This window comes from Canis lupus, chromosome 27 (assembly GCF_003254725.2).
Source record: "Canis lupus dingo isolate Sandy chromosome 27, ASM325472v2, whole genome shotgun sequence".
NCBI lineage: Eukaryota > Metazoa > Chordata > Mammalia > Carnivora > Canidae > Canis > Canis lupus.
In genome coordinates, this window is record NC_064269.1 from 13,497,236 (window position 1) to 13,519,747 (window position 22,512).

Here is a 22,512-nt window from a genome sequence, read left to right on the forward strand (position 1 = left end):
TGCCCTTCTCTCCAATCTGTCTTCATTAGTAGGATCAGGAAGCATTTTATAGCACTTATGCTTGCTTTTTGGGCTGTCACTTTTGTTTTGTTTTGTTTGTTTTGTTTTGTTTTGTTTTGTTTTGTTTTAGAAGGGGGAGATGGATAAAGGATGAGGGTGAGAGAGAGAATCTTAAACAGACTCCATGCCCAGCACAGAGCCTACTTGGGGCTCAATCTCATGACTCTGAAATCATGACTTGAGCCAAAATCAAGAGTCAGACACTTAACCAACTAAGCCACCCAGGCACCCCTGTTGCTCACTTTGTATAAAATTGCCACTATGTTCAACTGCAAATGTGAATGATAAATCCTTTAAATGATAATTGAAGCCCCCAGTAAGGCATGAATTTCTGTGGTGAACTTAGTAAAGACAATGATTGTGAATCTGACTCAAATAATGATGAGTTATAAAGTCAAAGGATATAGACAAATGGAGAAAAAAATGGATAGCAGATCAATACATTCTAGCACAAATATAGAAATGCCAATAATATGTACCTCATTTAACTCTTTTTTTTTTCTAAAGTATTGTGTAGTTGGTAAGGTTAGAGGAAGGCTGTCTGAGGAATCATCTAGCATAGCATGAATGAACTTTGAAGAATTATGCAAAGTGAAATAAATGAGTCACAAAAAGACAAATGCTATAAAATTCTACTTAAATGAAATGTCTAGAGTAATCAAATTCATAGAGACACAAAGTCTGGTGGTTGCCAGAGGCTGTTAAGAGGGGGGAAATGGAGTTGTTTAATGGGTACAGAAATTCAGTTTGGGAAGATGAACAAGTTCTGCAGTTGGTTGGTGATGATGGCAGTATAATAATGTGAATATACTTAATGTTTCAGAACTGTGTGCTTTTTTTTTGAGAATTGTACATTTTAAAATGATAAATTTTATGTCTCTTACCACAGTAAAAAAAAAATCAACTGCAGAAAGATGGCAAAGGAAGAGATTGATTAAAATAATCTGAAAAACTATATATATGTATGTGTGTATATATATATGTATGTGTGTGTGTATATATATATATATAACCAAATTTCCTTACCATAAAATCTGGGTTAGCCTTAAAATATGTAGAAAAAAATCTCAGCAAAAGAGTGCCCCCTTGTGGACCTCTAAGAGGTGGCAAAATACGTAATGAATAAGCCTGATGTCCCTCCTAAACTCTTGAATTATACGTTCTAGTTCTTTTTTTTTTTTTTTATACGTTCTAGTTCTTGTGTGTAACCCCACACTTACATTCCTTGAGGGCAGAAGAACTCCAATATCTCCCTAAAGTTAACTCAAAATCAGAGACCAAAAGAAGGATATTGATATATTTTGGAGAGATTCTTTCTCTCAATGTCTTTGTTAATAGTCAAAAAACAATTAAATTTCTTCAAAGTTTTAAAGGTTGGAGCTCAATGGCCCTTAGGCTAATTGCAATCTAAGATGTTTAAATTCATAGTGGGTTTCTGGAAGAAGCTTCTTTAGAATAAAAACATATTTTGAGTGTAGTTTTTTGTGTGGGGGGGCATGTTTTTGAAGATTAACTTGATTTCATTCATTACTGCATTTACTTCTGTTTCTCAGCAGGAATGACTTTATTGTTGTTACTGAAACAACAAAATTAGATGTTAATTTTGTTGTTAATAAAAGGAATCTAATTTTGTTGTTAATAAAAAGGAATCTGGGGAAAATCACAAAATGGTATAATGTCCTTTCACAATACATATTTTTATTTAATACTTTAAGTAGTTTTTTGATGATGAAATGATTGTTGTTTTTTTAACCTAGAGAATTTCATCAGTCTCATTTGGTGGCCAAGGAACATGTTAAATAAGTTTCTCAAAGTCATTGAAAGAATGAGTGGGAAAGCAAGATTAAAATTCTGATGTACTGATTTCCTACACTAATCTTAGCTGATTGCCAATGCTACTACTCTAAAAATGTATATTCTTAAGTAGAGGCAATTTTTTAGTTGAGACTTTCAGGAAAATTTATGATTTTTTTAGGGTAAAATAACTTACAGGATTTGATCAAAAAATATTTTGTAAACATAGGTTCCTAACCACAAATATCTTAAATTGAAAAAGACAGTAGAATGATTAATTGCACCTACTGGCAGCTTTCATTTGACCTTGTAAAGGTTAAAGTTCTCCAGAAATCGCATTAGAAACACTGTTTCACCTGACCTTGTAAAGGTTAGAGTTTTCCAGGAATCTCATTAGAAATAATTTCTACACTTGGGCTTCTGTTTCCTTAGGATCTAGAACCTCAACCAGTCTTATATTACTGAAATGACTGTAAATAGCTCAACCAATGTGTAATTATCCATCCTGAGACGATTTGGAGACCGTGTGTTGTTAAGTTCACGAAGTCATTATAATATCTTTTTAACAGGTTAGTATCATTTTCAATTGTAACTATGTGGGGATTTTTAAAAACATCTTATTTCGCAATAATTTTAGATTTACAGAAAATTCCAAGGATACTATAGAGTCTTCATATACCTTTCACCCAGTTTCCCCTATGTTACCATCTTACCTACCATGATGCATATGTCAATATTTAGAAACTAACATTAGTACATCACTATTAGCTAAACTCCAATTTTTTTAAGGGTTCAATGTTCAGTTTCCTTTAATGACCCCCATCTCCCTGAAGGGCAGGTACAGGCAGCTAGGTGATGACAAGAGATGTTTACTTGAAGATCCTGCCCCGATTGAAGGTTTTGCCCACATGCTGGAAGGCCCCCTCCCAGGAAAAGTCCTCTCGAACCAGCGTCTGGGTCTCCTGCTGCCAGGATCCAGTTTCCACCACGTATAGGACTCATAGTCCACCTGCCAATCTGGACTCAGCAGAAAGGCAAGCTCCTGGCCTCAGAAGACCCAGACTCCAGAAATGGAGCTGCTGTTGTTGGTTCCAAAGAGGATGACACTGGCAAAGGCATTCTTCCTCAGCTTGTCCAACCTTTGGAACATTCCAGTGATGAGGTTACAACTCATAAAGGTCTGAGTGAGCTCCTCAGGGAAGCGGTACTCAACGTACCACAGGGACCAGCCATCCTTATCGAAGTGCTCCCAGGAATACGGCAGTGCCACAGTGAGAGTGTCCTCATTGGAGTACTAGCGCTTAAATTCGTCCAACACAAAGGTACTCTTGGGCAGGTGAGCAAAGGGGTCTTTGGCCTTTGGCTCAGCAGCCAGTGCCTGCTCACATTCATCCATTTCCTCCTCAGGAGCAGGGCAGCAGCCTTCTCCTCTTTTCCCTCAGCCTGGGGCTTCTGCTTCTCTTCCCAAGAACCCTTCTCTTTCTGTGAGGTGTCTTTTTTAGGTTGGCTCTCTGCAAACTTTTTAGCATCAAACTGGGCCATCTTCTCACAGTCTCACCTCCCCCAAGACAGCCCGGAACTGGGGCTGGTTAATGCAGGTAAGGAACCAGCGGTTGGTATTGGGGAAGGCCTGGCAGAAAAAAGGCTCCAGAAGGACCTGTTTATAGAGCCACAACAGGGTGCAGACAACTGTGATGTCAGCCAGTGTCACATGTTCGCCCACCAGAAAAGTCCTCATCTTCAAATGAGTATCCAGGAGCCCCAGAATTCCCCTCACTTCCTCCTTTGCATTCTCTGTGGCCTGCTTGTTGTGGTGCATGATGCCCAAGGTAGGAAACACCCAGGTACTGGCTGGGGGCACTATGTCGCTATCAGCAAAGCTCACCCACTGCACCACCACCTGGGCTGCTGCCTCTGGAGTACTTCCCCGCAGCTCCTCATTGCTCACATAGTAGGCAATGGCATTGCTCTCAAACACACAGAATCCATCGTCACCCTCAAATGCTGGAAACTTGCCGGCAGGAAATTTATGGAGAAATTCAGGGGTGCCTTTGGTTTGGCCAAAGTGGAAGTGGGGTGGTGCGGAGAGCACGCGGACCTGAGCCCCGTTGTACTGAGCAGCAATGAGAGCCTTGAAGGCCCTCCAGTTTTCAGGATATGTGTACAGGGTCCCGGCCACCATGGTGATTCCTAAACTCCAAAATTGATTCCATATTCCTACTAATGTTTTCCTCTGTCCCAGATTCCCATCCAGGAAATAACATTGCATTCAGTTGTCATGTCTCTTTATAGTCTCCTCTGATCTGTGACCGTTTCCCAGACTTTCCCTGTGTCTCATGACCTTGATAGTGTTAAGGAATATGAATTTTTTAAATTGTCCCCAAATTTGGTTTTGTCTGATATTTTTCTTATGACTAGACTGAAAGTTTTGTGTAGAATACAAAAAGATGACAGTATCTTTCTCATCACATCTATCAGAGGTGCACGATACCACTGTTAACATGACCCCATTCACTAGGTTAAAATACTGCTTGTCAAGTTTTCCACTGTGAAGTTGCTGTTCTTTCCATTTTTTCTTTTCACTATTCTTTGGAAGGAGATCACTATGTCTAGCCCATACTGAAGGTCGAGGAAGATTGGATAATTATGCTCCACCTTCTGGAAAGGGGAGTATCTTCATATGTTTCTTGAAATTTACATATGAGCATAAGCAGCAGGAGGGGCAAAGGAAGAGGGAGAAGCAGACTTCCCGATGAGCAGGGAACCCAAAGATGTAGGGCTCGATCCCAAAATCCTGAGATGGTGACCTGAGCCAAAGGTAGATGCTTAACCGACTAGCCACCCAGTACCCTGTTATATCATATTTACACATTGAAATGTATATTCCAATTTCCAGGGTAACTATACAAAGAGTTTAATGCCATTCTCATTATCAGCTCAGGGTCAGCAAATTACAAGATTAAACAAAACTTCATCTCTACATACCATGTAAAGGAATGATTTTTAGAAAAACAATTTTCAGATCATCATATCATAAAAGATTGATCTTTCAGGATGTGATTTAATATATTAAAGATGTAGCCCAGGGGATCCCTGGGTGGCGCAGCGGTTTAGCGCCTGCCTTTGGCCCAGGGCGTGATCCTGGAGACCCGGGATCGAATCCCACATCGGGCTCCCGGCGCATGGAGCCTGCTTCTCCCTCTGCCTGTGTCTCTGCCTCTCTCTCTCTCTCTCTGTGTGACTATCATAAATAAATAAAAAATAAAATAAAATAAAATAAATAAAAAAATAAAAATGTAGCCCAAAGATTTTTGGGATGGGAGGATGACATACAGAGTAAAGATCGGAAGAATTTGATGAGTATCAAATGGGAAAATATGCAGTTTGAAAAAAATCATATTAGGAATTATAATGACTTTTGATTAATATATTCAATTTTCTTTGAAAGTTAATAATGATGAGGATAATAATAGATGTGTTCCATGTTCCAGGTAAAATGCTAATCACTGTAAAAGTATTATAACATTTATTTTCCACAATAATACTATGCAGTAGCTACTCTTAGTCTCTGCATTTTAAAAATGAGGAAACTCAAATATGGAAATATAAGCTCACAAATCTTAGTGCTTGGTATTCAAGACCAAGTGTGTCTTATTCCAGGCTTTATATTCCTACCCACCTCACTGAACTCTTTCCTTACTAAATAACATTAAAGGAAATTATAGGTCCCCTAACATATCAAATAGCACTTTACAAAAGGTGTTTTTTTTTAAGTTAAGTAATATTGTATACTCTTAGTAAAAAATGGAAAGATGTTTTCCTACCTACTGATAGGAATTAACCATATAGCTAAATCACGTAAATTCTTAAATGAATAGAACAATTTAAAATGGTATTTGATTTGCATGAGTCTATAACCTTAGGTCATTGCACTAAGAAATCTTTTTTCAATCAAAACATTAGAAATGAGGTATATTTGTTTCACATAAATTATTTGCCGGAAGAATATGTGTAGCCCTATTGCATTGCTCATAATTCACTTCTATATGAGCTATTTTGAATCATGCTAAAAATGACAAGCAGCATCAACTGTCACTTTGATTTAGGAACTATCAGGTATCTGTGAGCTTCACTGACATGCATGAAGTATGACTTATTAAAGGTTTCAGAAATATTTTTGTCATTTTTCTATATATATTAAATGTACATAATTGTGTTCTTGAAAATGATTGCTCATTTAATAAATTAGGAAGTAGAAATAACTACTAGAACAAGAAGAAATAAGTTCCAACTTTTACAGTATATCTTCTTAGTAGACATAATGCTTTTTTCTCCTATTTAAAATAGTACACTACCTATAAAAAATTAGCATGGATACCACCAACTACTGCCTTATGAAAATAAAGATTTTTATGAATAGCTTATGACATCCCTAATACAGCTGCGTAGAACTATATTTTCTCAAGTGGCAGTTCCCAGGTATTGACAGTCATAGTAACAAAACCTCATATATAGAAGGAGCATCTATAATAATTCAACTCTAACATCAATATATAGTCTCATAAATCCTTACTGATTAAAGTAACAAATGCATCCTTTTTTTCCAAAAAAAAAATACTTCTGCATTTGTTTGTTTCTAGAGACATCTAAAAATTAGTATCATTACAGTAGTAGCCTCTGATGAGGAACACTACTTGACAAAATATGTGTTTTTACATGTAGCCCGGATGACATGTGGGATCTCCAGTCCCCCTAATGCCTGAATCAAATTTCCTCCATCATCTCATTTCATCCCTTTGTCGGTATAAGACTTTTCTTCAGTTTTCTGGAAATTGCATAGGTCCAACATTTTCTTGGTCCTTCTGTTTGCTAACTTTTTGCCCTTTGAATTAGCTTAACTGATGGATAACCTTTGCACCTAATAGTATCACTTCTATTACAGGTCATGTTAACCCAGCTTTGAAACTCAGTCATTTACTATAGTGCCACAAAATAAGAAAATTAATAAAAACATATGTGTATGATATTATTTACTAAATTTGGGGGGATGAGAGGGGTAGAAGAGACTTTACATTGAAGAAAGATCATCATGTTACATTTTTTTAAGATTTTATTTATTTATTCGTGAGAGACACACACAGAGAGAGACAGAGACAGAGACAGAGACATAGGTAGAGGGAGAAGCAGGCTCCATGCAGGGAGCCTGACACAGGGCTCGATCCTGGGTCTCCAGGATCAGGCCCTGGGCTGAAGGCAACGCTAAACTGCTGAGCCACCTGGGCTGCCCATGTTGCATCTAATAATAGACATCCTAGTTATTAAAAAGCTGTCAGAAAAAAAGAAAAAAGAAAGCTGTCAGGCATCCTATCCACTGCTGAGGATTTTTCACTGCTACCTCACTGCAAATAAAACCCAGCTTCATACTATCCATTTGGTTCCTTTCTCATCTTCTCATTTCTGTTTCATCTGTTCCCTATCCTCCCCTTCCTGGATTGCTGCTAAGACCTCCAAATTCAGCAAAAAAATTTTCTTCCCGTGAGTACCCTATAAAATCAGAGTATGAATAAAGCTTCTGTGGTGTTTTATTAAGAAGTCAAATTCCAGGGAAGCAAGAAAGAGGTAAAAAAGAAAATAAAGCAGAGAGGGAAGAAAGGAAAATATGAAGGGATGCATTACTGACCTGGCTGTAGTCTTACAAGGAAACACTACTGAAGTGTCAGAGGACAGTAGACTGTTTGCATCTCCAAACAGCCAGGGCATAGGAGGGGCAAAACATATCTGCAAGATCCTTTCCATGGCCTATCTCTCATTGATCAGTTTCCTTCTGATGGGGCATTAAGTTTTGGGCACTTGTGATGTTAAATCTCAATATTCCTCATCAGATGCATGTGTAACAATATTACTTGATGCCTGGATACACTTAAGTGATAAACTCTGCTTCAGAAATTTACTGAATGTTCAAACTCACTGGCATCCATCCTCCATCATTTCCAACAACCACTTACCAGTGTCCTCAATTCTTCTGCTCTGTTATTTCTTTGTCCCAACTTGCTGGGAAAAAAAATCCTAGAACAGTACACTTGCTCTGAGCATCGTTATAGAAAATTGAAGAACTAGAAATTCTGGTTATAAATTTCAACAACCTTACCTGGACTTTCAACACTGCCTAACCTGACTGCTTAGCTTCCTGCATTAGCTTACTCTCCTGTCTTCCACACAGTTTGAACTCTTCCTTCTCCTTCAATCTCAAGCCCCAAGCTTTTCCCTGACTCTCATGAGATGACTTTGCCATCTATCTCAGAAGGAAATGGAAGGCTTTACCCAGATATTCTATCAAATTCCTATCACCCAATTTTCAAATCTACCTGCATCCTTTTATCAACAGCAGGGTCTCGCAGAGAGTAGATACACAACAACTATTTTTTAAATAAATACACACCCACTTTTACCTCCCCATCATGTGTAATGAAGAAATGGAAGGGTTGATCTGTCTACATCAACTTTCCCCTAACTGATGGGCATTTAAATATGATATAGTGCCTCTCTGTTTTGATTTATTTTTTCAAAACTCCCTTCAGCTTTACACCCAACCTCCCACAGCTGTATAGTAGTATAAATATCCTATAATTTCTTTAACCATTCTATTGTTGGCCATTTGAATTGTTTCCAGTTCTTTGCTATTAGTGATTCTACAAAGATACTTGTACATTTTTTAAAAGATTTTTTATTTATTTATTCGTGAGAGACACGGGGGGCGGGGGAGACACAGGCAGAGGGAGAAGCAGGCTCCATGCAGGGAGCCTGACGTGGGACTTCATCCCAGGACTCCAGGATCACGCCCCCGTGCGGAAGGCAGGCGCTAAGCTGCTGAGCCACCCAGGGATCCCCTTGTAGTACATGTCTTTTATTTTTTTTATTTTTTATTTTTTAGTACATGTCTTTTAATGTGTGTGAGTGTGTGTGTGTGTGTATATATATACACACATATATAAATCATATATAATCATATATATACACATATATAAATCATATACATATGATTTTCTTCAGAAGAGGAATTACTGGGTTATTGGGTATTCACATCCTCAACTATACTACATAACGACAAATTGTGATCCAAAAATGGTTCAACCCATTACACGTCTGCCAGCCATGTGTAAGGGTTTCTGTAGCTTCACATCATCATGAGTTGATGTTCTCAGATTTTTTTGTCTTTGCAAATCAAATGGATGTGCAATCAAGTGAATTGTATCACACTTTGGATATAAATTGCATTATTTTGATTACTAATGAAGTTAGTGTTTATAGGGCATTCTTTAGTGAGGAGCTTGCTTAAATATTTTGTTCATTTTTCTCTTGAGTTCTTTATCTTTTTATTATTAGTTTACAGTTCTTTATATATTCTATATATTAATGTATTTTAATTAAATTTGCTGCAATATCTTCTATTTGTGGTTGCTTTTCACTTCTTTATGTTCTCATTTGATAAATGGAAGTCTTATTTTTAATGTAATTGGATTAATCAATCTTGTCCTCTATAATCTGAGCATTTTGCTTCTTGTTTGAGAAAGCTTTGCTTTGAGATAAAAGTATTATAGAATTCTCCCATCCACCTATAATTTTTTTGTGTGTATGTGGTAGGCAATTTCCAGGATGATCTCCAAAAATCCCTTCCTCTTATTCTTACCCTTGTGTGTTATTACCCCATGTTGAATAAGCTAACCTGGATAATAAATAGGACCAGAAATGATGGTATTTGGGAACAACTAGGTGGCTCAGGTCATGATCCTGGGGTCCTGGGATCGATCAGCGGGGAGTCTGCTTCTCCCTCTGCACCCCCACTCTCTCTTTCTCAAATGAATATAAAATCTTCAAAAAAAATAAATTATGGAATTTGACTTCTGCACCTAGATAATAAAAGGGATTGTAGTTTCCATTTTGCTCTCTCTTGTATCACCAACTAGGGAGAAGCCAGCTGTGACAATGCTCAAACAGACATATAACGTAGTCCATGTAGTTAAAAACTGAACCCCCCCTCCCCCAGCCAAGAGCCAGTGAGGAACTGGTTGACAACAGCCATATGGATAATCTGTCCTAGAAGTGGATATGCCTGTCCCAGTCATGCTTTCAGAAAACTATAGCACTTGGTTAGCATTTTGACTGCAACCTCTTGAGAGACTCTGAGGCAGAATCATCAAATAAGCTGCTCCTGAATTTCTGCCCTATATAAACTGTGTGAAATCAATATTTATTATTGCTTGGAGCCCTACATTTGGGGCCGCATTTTGTTGCACAGTAACAGACAAATAATGCATTATTTATGTAAGGTAGCACTTCATTTTCAATATTTTTCATTTCCATAATCAGTTACTCCAACATAATCTTTTTTATTTTATCTTTTTATAATTTATTTTAAAAGCCCTTTCAATCCATAGTTATCTGCAAGAGTAACTCTGTCATAGTTTCCAATTATACCTAGATCTGATTCTTGACTCCTTATTCTATTTCATTAGTCAACCTGTTTATCCTTGAGTTAATTCTTCATTAATTACTATAAATAAGTGGATGAACATCTACCATTTACTTTTGAAGTGACAAGTATGCCCACTTATATATTTCAGATACCATTCTACTTAGGTGTTCAATGTTCTCAAAGAGAAATTTTCCCCTCTCAATAAGAAACACTGATGTTTCTGATCTGATTCTGAGTGACCTCAGTAGGCCACTGATAGAAGAATATAGGATCTAAAGGAACAAGGGGTGATGGAAAGGGAGGTAGGCGGGGGGGTGGTGACAGGGTGACGGGCACTAAGGGGGGCACTTGATGGAATGAGCACTGGGTGTTATGCTATATGTTGGCAAATTGAACTCCAATAAAATAAAATTAAATTTAAAAAATAAATAAAAAACAATGACCAATTAAAATAAAATAAATAAATAAATAAAATAAATAGAATAAATAAATAAAATAAATAGAATAAAATAAAATAAAGGAAAAGCTTCAAAGTGGTGGAACATGGCATCTTATATCAGCTTGTCTTTTCCTTTTCTTCTTTAGAACTTTTGCATGGGTAATTGAGCTTTCTTGCTAAGTATATTCAGCTCAACGTACTCTATTTCACTGAGGCCTTCAATAACCTTTTCATGTGTAAGGATCATACAGTTATATCTTTCTAAAGTTTATTTTATTGATGTTTTTGTTCTTGTTTTCTCTTGTTTGCAATAAAGATTAGTCTCTTGTCTAATGGAAAATATGACCAAGAAAAGTTTTCAGAAATTATGTTAAGGCCCCGTCATCACTACTATTATCATTATTCCTACTGTGCATGGAATTTAAAATATTTCCAAATGCTCGACTCTACACATCTCCTTTCATTGATATTTTTAGTTTCTTAAGTACCGCATCAATTTAATAACTTCTTTTTGTTCTTTTTCCAAAATCTTAGGAAGAAACTATATATTGGAGCTGAACCAACATGTGTTTCTCTCTGCGGATAAGCAAAATTTCATAAGAACTAAAATGATTCAAGCAGATGTTCATCGTGGAACTGCCGGCAAAAGCACCGAGAGTCACAAAGATAAATTCCAATCCAGTGTTTGGAAATCTCCTCACCATACTCACGCATGTTTTGAAGTAGGTATCAGATTGTTTTTAAGTACTGTTAGAGAGCTTTTAAATTTTCATTTAAAAGACACTTTTGAAATCTGGAGTACTTTTTTTTTAAGATTTTTTAAAATTAATTTATTCATGAGAGACACAGAGAAAGAGAGAGAGGGACAGAGACACAGGCAGAGGGAGAAGCAGGCTCCATCCATGCAGGGAGCCCAACACGGGACTCGATCCCAAGTCTCCAGGACCACGCCCCGGGGCCAAAGGCCGTGCCAGACCACTGAGCCACCCGGGCTGCCCCTGGAGTACTTTTCTTGGAAATATATCTTAAATGGATTTGGATGGAATGAGAGAGTAGATATGGATCTTTATTTTGTCTTTTAGTGGTTCACTTATATGGAAACATGAGGCCCTCCCTGTTCTAGCCACAGATTATATCTTACCACCCATCTTCAAATCCTCTTCTAATCACATGCGACTTAACAGCATCTCCTAAACTATGTCATGCTATTTCACACCTTTGTGACTTTGCTTACATTGTCCTCTTTCCCTAGAATCCTCTCCTCAATCCCCACTGCCAAGATCCACCAGGCAAATACATATATGTTTTCAGATTTATCCCACCACCTCCTAGAAAATTTCCTCTGACTACCATTCAGCTCCCACAGGCTTAACTTACTATCCTTGGAACTCCCTTTCAACTCTGGACTTTTCTACATGGTTTCTGTAACACTCCACTGGCTTATTTGAATTTGTGGTGCTCACTCAGCAACCATAAATTATTTGGAGGCAGATTGCCCACCTTTGGGTTACCAGTACCTAGGAGTGCCTGACTCAAAGTATGACCTCAGTGAATTTGTCACAAAGAAATGAATGAATGAATGAATGAATGAGTGCCTGTATCTGCACCAGTGATTTAATACTTGATGAGTAAAGGTTTTAAATTTTATTCTCCTATATTTTGAGATTTAGACTGTGTTAAATGAATTCAGTTGCACACATTAGACATTACTTAGTCCTTTTCATTTGTCCAGGGCACATACCGGGAACTAATCTCTATAAGGTTCAAGGAAGCATATTGTAATATATTGTAGCATAGAAAAGACATATCTAAAATATTATAGTACAAACATTTTGTTTCCGATGTTTGATATAATGCTGGAGCAAAACTTAAAGAATCTTAAAAGAAGGGATACTTAAATGACAACTACTATAACGTACTATTTTTATGCTTGTAACTATACTGTGTTCTTTAAATATTTTACCTTGTTTTATTTAATATTCACAACAAGCCAATAAGATTTGTTGATATTTTCCTCATGTGCAGATAAGGCAATTGAGTCTCAGAGAGATTAATTTCCCAAAGTCGCAACAAGTGACTTTGACTCTTGACTCTTTTTGTTTTTTTCCCTTTCCTTTTTCTTTTTCTTTTTTTCTTTTTTTTTTTACTATGGTGAATACACTTAACATGAGATCTACCCTTTTAACAAATTTTTAAGTTTACACTACAGTGTGGTTAATTATAGGTACAAAATTATAGAGTAGATCTCTAGAACTTAGTCATCTTTCATACATGGAACTTTATAGCAGTTGAATAGCAACTCCCCATTTCCGCCTGCTCCTAGGCTCCAGAAATACCTTCAATTCTTCACTTTGACTATTTTATATACTTTATATAAGTGAAATCATGCAGTATTTGTTCTATGAAAGCTTCTGCTTTAATTTTCTAACTCTTTGAAAATAGCAATAATAAACTATGGCACTTGAGTGTAAATAATGTACTTATGAACAGTAACTATATTTTAAAAAAATTAGTTAAAAAGACTGGCATAGTTTTACTTATTCCCACAATTTCAATAAAATGTTTGAAAAATTTGGAAGCATCAAGTTCATGCTGATAGGCACCCATTTTCCAAAACTTAATGCTTCCTTTAAAATCAAAGTTAATCATTGCCAGCAAGAATTTCAATTGTTTTCCCTGAATTAGCAAACTCACTTTGTTCATTCGCAAGAAAATATTTGCCAAGTCTGAATAGTTATCATTTGTCTATCAGTTTCTCTTAATGATGCTCTGTTCAGTGTAAAAAAAAAAAAAGGTGGCAAGTTTAACTTGCAACTTGCACAAATGCTTTTCTTCAAGACAACCATCATACTTTCATAAACAGCAAAAGAACTTTATGTGTACTTCCCATTTCATAATACAGAATTATTAACAAGAATGTTCTGTAGAGTTGAGATTTAATAACAATAATGTCTACTACTTCATCAAGGATATACTTAAGCAAAGCAGACTATTTATTTATTTAATTATTTAATTTTGATGTAAGTTTATGGTTGTGGAGTATACAGTGGCTACTCATAGAGTCTGGTGCCACTGTCTTGACCCATGCTAAGGTGCCAGCATGTTCCTTATTATTATTTTTGTACCATAAGTGTGTAAATCAACACAGTGAAAAAGACAACATCTTACTTACCATGAAGATAGTTTTGACTTCATGGACCCCTGGAAGGTTCTTGGTATTCCCCTGGGGTTCCTTAGACCACACATTGAGAACTACACATCAAGACTATTGCCAGTCTTCTGCCCACCCTTCTATCAGTTCTCCCCATAACACTCTAAATCAGATCGTGTGATCCTTCTGTACACAACCTTGCATGGACTCTCCTGCAGTGAATGTGGAATGTCCTCATCTTTCTATCTCATTTCCTATCACTTTCTCAGTTGCTCACCTTCTCAAGTCTACTGGCCTTCTTGGTCTTGAAAGCATTAAGTATGCTCCTCCTCAGTAGGTCTTTACACTCTCTATTCTTTCTGCACAGGACATTTCTTTTTCTTAGGCATATTCATGACTCAGTTTCTCTCCTCATTTAGGTTTCTGCTTAAATATCATTTTACAGAAAGGCCTCCCCTGATCACAATCTATAACTGCAACTCTGTCATCTTTAAACCCTTCACCTGCTTTACTAAAATTCCTTTTTGCCGCCTATATGTTAATTATATGACTTCCCGCCCACACACTAGAGTATCAGTCACATGAAACCAGTGTTTTAATTCTGCTCAGTTTTTTTTTTTCATTGCAAACAATGAAAAATGTTTGGATGAATCAAAAAACTGCATTTTGACAGGTCCACCAAAGGTAAGTTCTTAAGGCAAGAATATATTTGCCTCACAGATTCAAAACGTAGTGTTTCCTAAATAAAAGCTCACAGATAGGGGATCCCTGGGTGGCTCAGCGGTTCAGCGCCTGCCTTTGGCCCAGGGCGTGACCCTGGAGTCCCGGGATCGAGTCCTGCATCGGGCTCCAGGCATGGAGCCTGCTTCTCCCTCTGCCTGTGTCTCTGCCTCTCTCTCTCTCTCTATCATGAATGAATGAATGAATGAATGAATAAATAAATAAATAGTCTAAAAAAAAAAGCTCACAGATAGACTGCATCAAACTAACAGTATATTTGTTAAAACACAGAATCCAGCCTCCACCCCCAAAGATTCTGATCCAGCCCATATAAGATGAAAAGACAGAATATATATATATATTTTTAATTCCCCAGGTATTTCTGAAGAACTGTCAGTTTGGGGAACCCGTTTCCTAAACCAACATGCTACTGTCTGATATAAAGCATTAGTAGGTGCAGGATTTATATGAAAGGCAGCTAGGCCACCTGTTAACACATCATTCAGATCATTCAAATTTCTAAGGATCATGATTATGAAGATAGTTCTAAAAACATATAACTGTACAAAAATCCACATAAAATAGAATGAAATGAAATAAATTTTCTATATTTACTTAAGTAAAATATCAATATACAAAAATTAATTGTATTTCTATGCATTAGCAATGTTTTATCTGAAAATGAAATTAAGAAGGCAATTCTATTTACCATAGCATCAAAAAGAATAGAATCCTTACGAACAAATTTAATGAAAGGAACAAAAGACTTGTATATATAGAAAACTACAAAATATAAATAAATGGGGATCCCTGGGTGGCGCAGCGGTTTAGCGCCTGTCTTTGGCCCAGGGCGTGATCCTGGAGACCCGGGATCGAATCCCACGTCGGGCTCCCGGTGCATGGAGCCTGCTTCTCCCTCTGCCTGTGTCTCTGCCTCCCTCCCTCTCTCTCTCTCTCTCTCTCTCTCTCTGTGACTATCATAAATAAATAAAAAATTTTAAAAAAAGACAAAATATAAATAAATGGAAGGACATCTCCGAACGCTTGGGTGGCTCAGTGGTTGAGCGTCTGCCTTTGGCTCAAGACATGATGATCCCGGGATCCGGGATTGAATCCCTCATGGGGCTGGCTCCCTGTGAGGAGCCTGCTTCTCCCTCTGCTTGTGTCTCTGCCTCTCTCTCTCTCTCTGTGTCTCTCATGAATAAATCAATCTTTAAAAATAAATAAATGAATGAAAGGACATCTCATGCTCATAGTTGGGAAAGACTTAATATTGTTAAGATTATAGGGTCCTCAAGCTGATCTACAAGTTCAATGCAATTCTTCTTCAAAACCCTATCTGGAAAAAAAAAAAAAAAAGAAAAAAACCCTATCTGGGTTTTCTTCAGAAATTGACAGTCTAATTCTAAAATTCATATCAAAATTTAAGAGACTCAGAAGAGCCAAAATAATTTTGAAAAAGAAGAACTATGTTTTGGAAGAATAGCCTTTTCCACTAATGATTCTGGGACAGCTGGATATCTATCCACAAAAGAATAAAATTGGATGTCTTCCTCACAATATACACACAAAACAATTCAAAATGTATTATAGCCTACATTTATGAGCTCAAACTATAAAACTCTTAGAAGAAAATATAGGAGTAAATCTTCACGGCCTTGGGTTAGTCAATGTCTTCTTAGATATGACACCACAGTACAAATGACAAAAGAAAAAAAACGAAACATCAAATTGGAATTCATCAAAATTAAACGTTTTTTGCTTTAAAGAATACCATCAAAAAAGTGAAAAAACAACCCACAGAATGAGGGGAAATATTTGCAAATCATGCACTGATAAGGAGCTAGTCTTTCTATATATAAGCAACTATTACAACTCAATAACGTACAACCCAATTTAAAACTTTAACAAGTGATATAGACATTTTTACTAAGAAAATAGGCAAATGGCCAGTAAACATGGCAAAAGATGTTCAAATTCATTAGCCATCAAAGATATGCAAATCAAACTTATACTGAAATCTCACCTCCAACTGACTGGGATGGCTAAAATAAAGACACAATAATGAGTGTCAGCAAAATTCAGAGGAATTAGAACACTCTCACATTGCTGGTAGAAATGTAAAATGGTGTAGCCACTTTGGAAAACAATCTGGCAATTCTACAAAGGGTTAAACATAAAAGTATCAGGAGTTCCACTTCTAGGAAAATGTCCCCCCAAAATGAAAACATATGTCCATGCAAAAAAACATGTATATTAATATTCACAGCAGCATTATTCATAATAGTCAAAGAGTAGAAACAACCCAAATGCCCATCAGCAGATTAACAGATAAATAAAATGTAGTATATCCATAAATGGGTTATTATTTGGCAATAAAAAGGAACAATGTAGATGAACATTGAAAACATTATGCTAAGCAAAATAAGCCAGTCAGACCACATATTATATGATTTTATTTCTATGAAATATCTGGAATAGATCTATAAAAAGTGAAAGTAAATCAATGGTTGGCTATGATAAGTGGGGACTCAGGGGAAATGGAGAGTAACTGCTAATGAGTCTGTAGCTCCAAAATTTGTTTGGGACTGTTATAAAAACCCAAATGGGCTAAGACAAACCCCATAGCTCAAATATTTGGTTTTTAAATCCTAAGCATATCAAATGTATATTCTTGCCAACCATGTTACCTTCCAAGATAACAAGGAGAGGAAGCTTCTGAGAAAAGGGATCAGCTTTTTGGGGAATGCCTGTGTTTCTTTCATATTTTCCTTTATTACTTTATGAAAAATTGCATTCTTTTTAAGCTATTGTCCTCATTAGCTATGGGGCTTGGAGGGGGGCATAATTTTACAAATATATTTTCTTAAAGTACACCAACAGAGGGTAATAGAGGTGGGTAGAGATATTCATTCTTTTCTGACCTTTGTCTGATGTACTCACATACTATTTAACACTCAATTGCCCTTTCATTGCAACATCAAAGTTTCTAATTCACTATTCATATTTTATTTTCACAATAAAGAAATTGTCCAACCTAAATAATATTAAATTACATAGCAAGTGACTTTTTTTGTTGTGGTAAAATGTACATAACATAAATTTACCATTTTAACCATTTTTAAATGTAAAGTTCAATGCCATTAAGGGCATTCACATCATTGTGCAACCATCACAGCAAATGACTTTTATATAAATAATTCAATGGAAAATTCAAACATATAATTGAATCTACAAAGTACCTTTCATTATTAAAGTAAAATCATACTTACAAAAGACACTAACACAAGGCTTCAGATGTAACCCTATTAATAAATTCATAACATTGTTATTTATGGAACCATATTTAAAATATGTTTATACTTGTAATTTCCTTTTACAACCCAAAGATTTTCATCCAGATTTCATATTGAAAATAAATTCATTGATGCATCATGAGACAGACTGCATATTAAGTATATTAAATGTCAGGCTTGTTATTCTAGTTTCATTTGGAAAACAAACTTTTCCAGAAGGCATGGACAGATGTTGATAAGATATTAGCAGCTGTGGCAGAGAATACATTTTCATTAAGTAAGAATGACAGTGTTTTTTTTTAATGGGTAAGATTATTAATAGCTCTTTGCGAGTATTAGACAAAAGTTGTTACAAGATATTTTAAGATAATCAATAACCCATCCACTATGTTTCTTACTGTGGTGCCAGCTGCTGCTGTTTCTTCTCTCTTGACAAGACATCAAACTCCAACACCATATCTACCTGACCATATCAGACAGGTCAAACATAGCCATTCGCTTGACTAAGAGAATTATCTAATTAAGCCCGATGTCTTCAGTTTGTCCTCTCTTTTCATGTCCTTCCTTCTACAAACGTGGGTCTTTTGTCCATGGCCTCTTGATCCTTAGGGACTTGCTATCAATCATTTTCTCTTCAGTGCCATTATCTTCAAATTTTGTAGGTTCTTTCCCCTCAGCATTTTCACACTTTGAAAATAAAAAAATCAAAAATCAAAATCCCTTTTCTTACCTCTCCTATGTCCCACCCTGCTAATATTTAAGATCTCTACTGTACTTCATAGCCCAACTTCTTTAAAGAGGACTGACATCCCATCTTCACTTTCTCACCATGATTCCCTCTCTCATCTACTAGAATGTGGCTTCTACTGAAATTACTCATGCTGAGGCAATGAAGGCCAACAGATATGTCTTGTTTTCTCACTTGACCTCTCTCTGCTTGTGATGATTTTATGGAATCTTACTCTTGAAACTTTCCTACAGTGGTCTGTGTGACACTATGGTCTCTCAGTTCTCTACATTTCTCACTTCTTTGCACTTTCTCTCATGTACTTTTCTTTCTGTTTTCATCTCAAGTGTTGATGTTTCCCATGTATCCAACTCCTTACTAAACATCTATAATTGGACAGCACATCTCAAACTCAATTACGAAATTCAATTCTGCATTTTCTCCCCCATCTTCCACTCCTTAGATGTTTCCTATCTCAGTGAAAGGTACCACCATTCACCCAGCTTTTCAAGTCCGAGCACTACCCTTGACTTATTTTCCTTCCTCTCCTACATGACATCAGCTACTGGTCCTGTCAAGTTCTCCCCCTACCACACTTACGACTAGTCTCCCTCATCATGCTGTGTTTCATGTTCAAAACTGGTTTACTGCATTAATTTCCAACCAGTTGCCCTGTCACTCAGGGGCAGGGCATGATGAATCTCCATGACTGAATCTCCATACTGCTCCAGAGTCATCTTTCTAGTTTTAAAACCTCATCATGTCACACCTTTACCTAAAATCCATCAATGCCTCTCAAAATAGAGTTTAAACTTGTCTCAAGATTCTCATACTACCCCTTCCCACTTTCCACTATATTCTCCACTCCCATCATTCCCAATAATCACTCCAGTCAAATGGAATTTATTAGATTTCCTCCAACGTAAAATGCAGTTTTCCTTTTCTTAGAATACTCTCTTATTACTTTTCTCTTACCCATTAAAATAAGCAAGAGTACCACTACCCCCATGAAGGGTTCTTTGTTCTTACCCCTCCCCCAATTCTCTCAAGGCATAGGCTCAGGCCAACTTTGATCCACCTTATTTGTTCACCTAAAGCTGTGTCTACATACCTCTTCCTAACTCAGCTTATATCAGAGTATATTGTAATCCTAGATTTGCTTTTATTTCCTCTACTAAATTGTCAACTCTTGAGGGAAAGAAATTTGCTTCACCTTCCTCTGCGGTCCTAGAACTAAGTGTAGCATTTGGGTATAGTAGTGAGCAAGACAAATTTGTTGAATTAATGAATACAGAAATGAATTGAATTAACTAAACTTGTTTTTTTTTTTTTTTTTTTTTTTTTTTTTTTTTTTTTTAAATTTTATTTATTTATGATAGAGAGAGGCAGAGGGAGAAGCAGGCTCCATGCACCGGGAGCCCGACGTGGGATTCGATCCCAGGTCTCCAGGATCGCGCCCTGGGCCAAAGGCAGGCGCCAAACCGCTGCGCCACCCAGGGATCCCCTAAACTTGTTTTGCTTTGAATATACAACAGCCAACAGTATTGTAACATTAACCCAGAATTATTGTCCTGCTACTTGAAATGCTCTTTTATAAATTGAACCTACTAATGCTTGGGTTTGAATCTGGTTAATTTTTAGACAAGAAGGCTTCATGTACTACAGAAGTCATTTCATTCCATTTTAGATAATTTCACTTTCCTCATTTTTGCAATCTGTCATATAAGTATGCTCCGATGGAAAAAATATTTGAGCTTGAGTTGACATTCATTTGGTAAATATTTGTATGGGCATGGGCATAAAAATCTCTGGCCACTAGAATATCCTGATCCAAATAATGAGGCAAAGGGACAAGAGACTCTCAGAAAAGTTGATTACCCTGTTATAATGACAGGGGCCTCCTGTCAGCAGCTCTCAGACCAGAATCAAATGCTGTTGTTGGTTTATTCATTTGTTTATTTTTTCCTTGCCTCCAGTGCCTGACAATGTCAAGTACAGAATAAGAATTGATCATTTCATGTTATATTAACATAGCAATTTACATTTTAAAGGACTCTTGTTAATATGTCAATTTTATTTAATCCTACTGAAAACGTCAATGATCCTAATAAGAAACAAAAGTGTGGATTCATTTTATTACATCTAAAAATTAAAATCCTATTTTGTCCGAATTTTTTGTCTGAATATATTTTTGTAATACTTTCATTGTGTTTCAGTTTTCTTTAATTTTAAAAAATGATCTATTTTTTTTTTGTTTTATAATGTTTTTATATTAGCTTTAAATTATTTGTTTCCTATGTTAAGATCTAGGCATCATTTAGAGAAATATATAGTTCCAATCTTAAATATTTCAGTGTCTTCTATGTATGATCTTCAGCTCCAAATTACTTCTATGAATATAATCTGAAGACCGCTGTTCTTTATCACAGGATGTGTTTTTCCCAGTGACTAAGGTAAAATGTCAAGTCACCACTTCATCTTGGAGTTGCTCCTTATTCTTACAATGCTATTATAAATGCAATGTATAAAAATACATGTATATAAATATGATTTTTTCTTTAATGGAAGGAATATAGTTAATCGTTACTTCCAGACTTTAGAAATAATTTTCTCTCCTGTCTTACCCTCAAACCTAAACCTTTGAAACCTATTGAACTTCTTCTTACATGCTATCTACTCTCAATGTCTTCATATTCCCAGAAAGACTGAACCAAGATGCATACATAATAGAAGTTATGTCCATATTATCTGTATGGCTCATGTAGCTTCAATCACATATAAAGACTGTGTGATTGGGCATAATTAGTTAAGTAGCCAGTCAACGACTAGTTTTTTACTTCTTCTTGGACCAGGCATGGTTACAAGCCCTGGTGTACAGTAGTGAAAAAACAGTACTACCATTGATATGTTACAATCATAGAGAATGACCAGTAGTGTTTTACATGAAGTATCTTGGCATCCATCATTCTATTCAGAGTGACACCTGAAGTTTTATACCTATTTTCTCCTATCTTAGTGTTCCTTTTCCCCTTAATTATTTATACATTGTTTTAAAATTGATTTATATGTACATTTGTATGATACCTCAAATCATTATGGAATGAGGTATGATATAAATAACCAAATACAACTCAATGCAGAAATACATTTTCAGCACAGATACAAGAAGTCACTTTTTCCTCCAAGTGAACAGGAAATGAGCTTTCCCTTGCCTCAGTTCATTAGAGAATGCAAAGCACTCAAGTTGGAAATCAGAAATTCAGCACCAAGGACAGAAACCATTCCCAGAGTAGTCAGCAATAAATTTTGCAGAACAAACTTTTTAGGGACGATGCTTACATATTTTATAAAGGGTTGGTGTTTAAAGTGAACTTTGAAGAAACAATCATCCAAACCCAGAATGTGGAAAATTCTATAGGACAAATGATCCAATTTCTTCAATAAACAAGTGGAAAGAAAGAAAAAGAGAAAGAGAAGGAAGGAAACAAGGAAGGAAAGAAAGACTTGCTACAGATTAAGAGAATCACAAGATATATATTGATGAAATAAAATGTGCAACATTATTACATCCTGACTCTAATAAACTAATTATAAAGAGACACTTATGAGACACCTAGGGAAACCTAAATGTATATTAGGCATTAGATAATATTAAAATATTAGTTTTAGAAATATGGTAATGAGATTATAATATTTTTCAAAGGCCATATATATTAGAGATACAAATTAATATGTTTATAGGTGAAATTATACATATCTACTTTAAAATCATCTAGATATATTTAATATTTGTGAAGTAAATGTTTTGTTTCGTTTTTTGTCTTTATTGACTTTAATAAGTTTATCTGTTTA

At 36.1% G+C, this 22,512-nt stretch overlaps 1 long non-coding RNA gene and 1 pseudogene across 1 annotated transcript in view; one reads left to right on the top strand and one right to left on the bottom strand.

The window, feature by feature from the left end:
* The window catches only part of LOC112665625 (uncharacterized), an 82,061-nt gene that overhangs the window by 52,939 nt on the left and 6,610 nt on the right, over positions 1 to 22,512 (top strand). The window contains exons 2-3 of the long non-coding RNA XR_003140508.3: positions 2,287 to 2,423; positions 11,301 to 11,488. This is a non-coding gene — a long non-coding RNA (uncharacterized LOC112665625). The remainder of the gene's footprint in view (positions 1 to 2,286; positions 2,424 to 11,300; positions 11,489 to 22,512) is intronic.
* On the bottom strand, positions 2,634 to 4,042 carry LOC112665624 (elongation factor 1-gamma-like; annotated as a pseudogene).